Source organism: Neophocaena asiaeorientalis, unplaced genomic scaffold (genome assembly GCF_003031525.2).
Source record: "Neophocaena asiaeorientalis asiaeorientalis breed wild unplaced genomic scaffold, Neophocaena_asiaeorientalis_V1.1 scaffold133, whole genome shotgun sequence".
NCBI lineage: Eukaryota > Metazoa > Chordata > Mammalia > Artiodactyla > Phocoenidae > Neophocaena > Neophocaena asiaeorientalis.
This window is the reverse complement of record NW_020174429.1, coordinates 7,163,606-7,169,605: the sequence shown is the minus strand read 5'-3', so window position 1 is coordinate 7,169,605 and position 6,000 is coordinate 7,163,606. Positions and strand designations below refer to the sequence as shown.

Genomic DNA, 6,000 nt, shown 5'->3' with positions numbered 1-6,000 from the left:
GCGGACTCTCAACCACTGCGCCACCAGGGAAGCCCCTATAATTATATTTTTAATTTCACTCTTCTCTATGCATTGATATGAAGTCATGTTCTTCACATACGGAATGTGTAGAGATGCAGTTTGCTGCCATGTTTTTGTCAATTAGTTGTTTCCAGTTAACTTAGAGATGGTTGCAGTTTATTGTGTGACGTCACAGGTTCTGGTGTACATCATTTGCACAGCTTTAAAGTACCTAGAGACCTTTTAGGAATAAAACACCATGTAAATGTAAATTATCACCACCTCTAAGACACTTTCATTAATTTCATATCAAAGTCATGAGTGTTTTGAGCTCTGGGATTTGAGTCTTCAGTATTGGGCTCCTTGCTTATTTGTAGATATTTTTTTTCAGAGTTTAAATTCCAGCAGCACAGAATAGTGCTAAGAGCCCAGCCATGGGAATCAAACTGGCAGGATTTGAATCCTGGCTCTAATGCTTACTGCCTTTGTGACCTTGGGCAGTTTTCTGTATCTCAGTTTTCTCATCTGTAAAGTGGTGTTTATATTACGTTGCCTCACAGGGTTGTTGTGTAGATTGAATGAATCGATCTACGTAACCCTTTTGTGTAGCGGGTAATACATGACAAGGACTCAGGTATACTGACGTGGGCAAGAGAGGAAAAGGCAGGCGCGGGAAGGATGAAAGAACTGTAAATTATAACCTCATGTATATTTTTGGAACCACCCTTCCCGTTACTGTTTAATGAAATACTCTTTTCAATACGCCCCCCAATATTATAGGGTAACCAAAGACGGCTTGGGGTTGGGGACAGGGACGACAGAGATTTATTCTGATTCACACGCGGTTGTGATGAGCTCCTTAGTCTGGTAGCAGGGAACAAAAGGCTGGTTCTTCGGTTTCCAGAATGAGGATTAGCGATGAAACAGCCTTGCTGGGTATTGTCCTACAGCATCAGATAATTTTTTTTTATCAAGGCTTTTCGTAGGATAATATGTTCCACTGTACAGGTGCAGTTTTTTCAGTGGTGGGTGAAATACCTACCGTTTTTTAAAATTTATTTTTATGTTTTTAAATTTATTTGTGGCTGTGTTGGGTCTTCATTGCTGCACGCGGGCTTTCTCTAGTTGCAGCGAGCGGGGGCTACTCTTTGTTGTAGTGCGTGGGTTTCTCATTGCAGTGGCTTTTCTTGTTGCGGAGCATGAGCTCTAGGTGCGTGGGCTTCAGTAGTTATGGCTCGCGGGCTTTAGAGCACAGGCTCAGTAGTTGTGGTGCATGGGCTTAGTTGCTCCGTGGCAGGAGGGATCTTCCCCAACCAGGGATCGAACCCGTGTCCCCTGCAGTGGCAGGCAGATTCTTATCCACTGCGGCACCAGGGAAGCCCCCCTGCCATTTATATGTAATGTTAAAAGTGGCCTTTTAAGAATGAAAGGCTACAAACCCAAACATGACCTTGTTGTTATCCTACTGGTCAACCACCCGTGGGATCATCCATGTCACAGCTTATCTCCAGAAATAGTATTATGGATAAGTTGTTCTTGCCTGTCTCTCACTCCTTCCAAATGGATTAGAACTGTCCAGGTGTAGTAATCTACCGAAAGTGATACTTCTTAGATGTATCCCTGTGAGTTAATGAACTTATGAGACCAATTTTTTCCTTCATGTAATATTTTCATTCTCATCCAATTCCCTTGACATTCCCTTACAATAGGATACCATGGATATATTGGAAGAAAAATTAGAAGTCAAATGGAAAATTATGTAAGAATATAAAAGTATTAAATTTAGAATTAATAGATATTTGTTAATTATACTCCCCCTAAATTAAAAAAAAAATTTTTTTTCCTTATCCTTCGTGGGGCAGCAAGATAAAGAACAATTGAATCAATCGGCAAAAGGATTGGTCTTTAAAAATCATTGGAAGCAGCTTATGTTTTCTGCTTAACTTGAGTTTTTCGAGGGCAACAGAAGAAGTGACTCCTTTATTGATTGCCCATTGGTGCCATTTTTAATAATCAAATTTAAATATAGGTTTTAACAGCTGATGGGTTCAATTTGGACAAAACACGTGTTGACTTTCCTGATTGTTTGCTCACTGTAGATGCCGACTTGTTCTAGAGAAGGGGCTGCGCGTTGAGCTCCTTTGTCTCTAGAAGGATTGATTGACAGATGTTGTGTCTGCTCATTTATAGCGTTTTTCTTGCTTAATTTAAAAAATGGTGACATAGTATTACACGTTCCTTGTATACATCATTTTTGCAGAAGAAAGTTGTTTAGCCAATATGTCGACTTAGTTTATGAAATCCTCTCTTGTAGCTTTCATTCAGCCTTCAGTGTACCCCCATTAGGTTAGATTATTCGTTTCATGCACGGCAAATCGTCACCAGCAGCAAAATTTAACATTTGGTCCTTTTAGGTATAAAATGAATCAAATGCTTGACAAGATTTGTTCCTGGTGTATATTTCAGAATCTCCCCTGCCCCTTGGTGGGCATACAACAAATGTTACTAACGGGTACTTTTAGTTTTTAAAATATGGACAACAGTACTCCATGCAGTAAAAGACTTGAGCGATTAATGCTACCCTTATGCCTCTTTTGAGTAGTTTTAGCCATGGGGCTTGGCAGTGCCACCATTGTCTTGGTGCCAAAAAATGTCCGCAGCGGCTGTCGCATTCTAGTACCGGAGGGTTGTCTCGAAAATTCTGCAGTGAACACGCCGAGTTTGTTCATCACTGCTATCTCTTTTAAATATTGGAAAAATAGAATCTTGAGCTCTTTCAAAGCTCCGTTGTGATTGTGGGGACGGGGGGAGGTCGGTGGCGAAGGATGGAGGAAAGAAGCTGTCCGCGCCAGCCAGTGGGTATAAGTGACAAAAATCCATGCCTGACACAGAGTAAACACACATATTTAGGAGCTTTTGTGTTCGCGAGCACAGATAGTTACTTAAGAATCCTACTCAAACATGTTATCAGCGCTCTTGAGAATTTTATTATCTGAAACAAATGTTCCCGGACATTTTAAGTGGAAGACCGACATCAAGACCATAGCTAATTTTTAATGGACAATTTACACAAAAGATGTATATTTTTTTCCCTTGGAAATGAGGTGTCATTGTAAAATGGCTGCTTTTTGTCATTAGGAAATTAGAGGAGTAGATATGATAGGTTTGAGAAGGTGCTTGGGTTTATCCACAGTCCCTGATTATTTTGCTCCCAAACAGAGGTTTGGGCTCTGAGGACAGATTTGTAGTTGAATTTGGGAACAAAAAGATGTAATAAAGTTAAAGGCTTACACTATCAGAATGAAATGTGTTCACTCAGGATCTGTGGAGCGATCTATTTGATGGTAAAAGTGGATGCTACAGATGAAATCTTTACAAGGAGCATAATCCTTAAAAAAAAAAAAAAAAAAAGGAAAAAAAAAAGTGCACCTCCCAGCCTCCTGCTGGCTGCGCTGCCTCTTTGGTACCTCACAGACTTCGACAGAGTCCTGGACGGGTGCCCATTGATGTCATGGAAACACTCAAATTACTGAGAATGATTCATGTCTATGCTGGTCTCTTATCCTCCCCCACACAAACAGGAGTAGATTTTTAACCCTGACAACTTGTAATTTGCAGTGAGTTTATTTTTGTATCTGGATAAATATTTTTTAACAAGCAAAATTAAGATTAAGCAGTCTGTATGTGATATGATAGTAAAGAATGCTGGGGCTTTGCAGCCAAGAGTACTTTGGGGACTCTGTGCATCATGAATACATACTCTGATCAGCCCTCGCTCCCCTCCTCTCCCTTCCTACACCCTGTTCTTTCCAGTCCACCTCTCCCTCTCTTTATTGCCCTCCCTTCCTCTCTCTTCTCTCTCCCATTTATTCTTATTCATGCTCTCTCTCTCTCTCTCTCTCTCTCCTCTCTCACATCCTTACTATTTGCATGGACCCCTTTTTATATGAATTGAGACAAATCCTAGTAGGAAAATTCGTCTCTCCAGGTCTATGTGCTGGAGTTGAGTTGGGAAATAATGCCAGGTGGTGAAATTCTATAGGGGATAGCTTCAGTAATTTCTTCTAGAGAAAGACATAGATAGCCTTTCTTCCTTCCAATTTTTGGAAATTACCAAAACAGGACCACTAGATGTTCAAATTCCTAGGAAGTCAGAGTAAATTCTACCTCATCTATCTTCTTTCTATCTGTCTGTCTGTCTGCCTTTCTACTGACCTCTCTACCTGCCTTTCTGTTTGCTAAACAAGTGAATATTGTGTCAAAGTGGATCATGTGGTTGTATGGAAGCTTTGTAGATGCGAGAGCTTCAGGAAGGACGCACATCATTTGATAGCTCATAAAAGGTAGAGTTTTTTTCTGTTATCTGTTAGTAATATTTATAAAGAGAAGTTAAAGACTATAAGTAGCTTACATCTGACTTACACAGAAGAGTAAATATGTCTTTATGACCATTTATACTTCTGAAGCAGGCAAATGCATCTATTCTTTAATGCAAAATCCTCATACAGTGAAAGGTTATTCTCTTAGACCTCCCAGGACTGACACTGCCTGAGATGGTGTCCTACTTCATTGGAATTGAAACTGATATGGGCATTGATTTTCTACTTTGCACTGAACACTATATCAGGAGTTGGGCGGGGGGAGTGTTTTCCCAAGTTTGAGATTCACTGAAGTCAGTGGAAAAGGTAATACTGGGGAAGAGGGTTAATGTTAAGGCTCAGGTTTGGCTTTCTTCAAAATCATCTTCCATTTTACATATATAGTGACTTACATACAAGGTATGCCTTTGACCAGATATAAGATTTATCAAAGACACATTCTTTGTGTGGTGTCAGGAAGGCATACTCTAACAGCATTGTCATTGAACTAAAAGATCTTAATGAACACTGTTACTTCTAACATTTATCTTAACTTGAGTCGAGGGGGGAAAACTTGGGCATTGTAAACTTCAAAGGATCCATTCAGCCCCTCAAAATACTAGTTTTGAATTTTCCCATTGGAGAAAAGAATAGTATAGTCCTGGGTGAAGAGGACAATGTACCTTAAGCTCTGGTCTTGAAGGAAAACAGTATCCTTCAGTCTTGGGTGGGGTGGGCTTTGTGTTCTGGGCACGTGGGCGGCACTAGCCCTTTTTAATGTCCTGGTATGGATTGTTTTCTGTAAGGACTCTTTACATGTCACTAGGTGTATTCTACTGCTTAGATCTCTTATAATGTGGTTTCATTGTCTTCCTTGCTGATTATTAAGGCTCAGCATACTTTTAAAAGAAACAAATGAGCAGCCTTGATTTTTACCCTTAGATATGGCCAAATAGCATCTGAGCCTTTATCTATCTCTGCAGAGCAGTCTACAGATAAAAATTGGGTTGTTAGAATTGACACAAGACATTGACGTTCCATTATCCCTTGTTCTACTGGTAGAATCTGAAGCTGGGTTCAGAGTGGGCAATTTTTCAAAAGCCCTCTTTCCCAAATGTAAATTCCATGATCATCTTTATCATGATGGACTTTACTCCTGGGAAAGGGAGTTTAAATAAAAGAGAGAGAGAGAGAGAGAGTCCCAGAATTTTGAATAGTTTCTTTGCTTTATTCACCATCTGGAGAGCCCTGATTGATTAGCTTTGGCCTCACCATTAAGTGTCAATATAATCAATGGGAATGACTAGGCTAGGGTCATTACATAGATAATTTGCCTGCTGTGTAAATAAAAATGAAATTGTTTAAATTTTGTGAGAGAGAAAGAAAGTGAAAATAAGGAATGACAATTTGTTTGTTAGAGAAAGTGGAGGCCGTTGGAATGACAGTTTTTGGAAGTGTGGAGCAGTTTGGCTAAGAATAGGAATGAAGGATATTTTTTTTCCAGTTTATCATAGCCAGAGTGAGGAAGTGTTATTCCCTGTCTTGCTTGCATACGTTGCCAGGAGTGCCTACTTTACGTATGTAAACATCGGGGAAGAGAAGTGGATGTCTGTTACCTGGAGGAGATTTTTTTTTTAAAGAA

General features: G+C 39.9%; 1 protein-coding gene across 2 annotated transcripts in view; it reads left to right on the top strand.

Annotated features, from left to right (window-relative positions):
- The window catches only part of TCF4 (transcription factor 4), a 364,700-nt gene that overhangs the window by 180,428 nt on the left and 178,272 nt on the right, over positions 1–6,000 (top strand). The window lies entirely within an intron of this gene.